Source organism: Penaeus monodon, chromosome 21, assembly GCF_015228065.2.
Source record: "Penaeus monodon isolate SGIC_2016 chromosome 21, NSTDA_Pmon_1, whole genome shotgun sequence".
Classification (NCBI taxonomy): domain Eukaryota; kingdom Metazoa; phylum Arthropoda; class Malacostraca; order Decapoda; family Penaeidae; genus Penaeus; species Penaeus monodon.
The window spans coordinates 37,192,679-37,192,925 of NC_051406.1; positions in this window are offsets into that span (position 1 = coordinate 37,192,679).

Genomic DNA, 247 nt, shown 5'->3' on the forward strand with positions numbered 1-247 from the left:
TCAGTCGTACTTCCACGCATCTGTTATTTATTTAATTAAATTGAGCTTCTGCCAAAAATAAGATCTGTAGAGCGAAATTATCAGTTGCATCGATATATGCCTTAATTTAACAAGACCGTATGGAGTTTTTACTTCTTACAGTTACAGGACAGGGAACTAGAGATTATCGTGTTGGTTTGTAGTGGATATGTGCATACGTAGATTAAGCATACGTAAGATATCAACGATTGATTTAGCTTATGTTCTT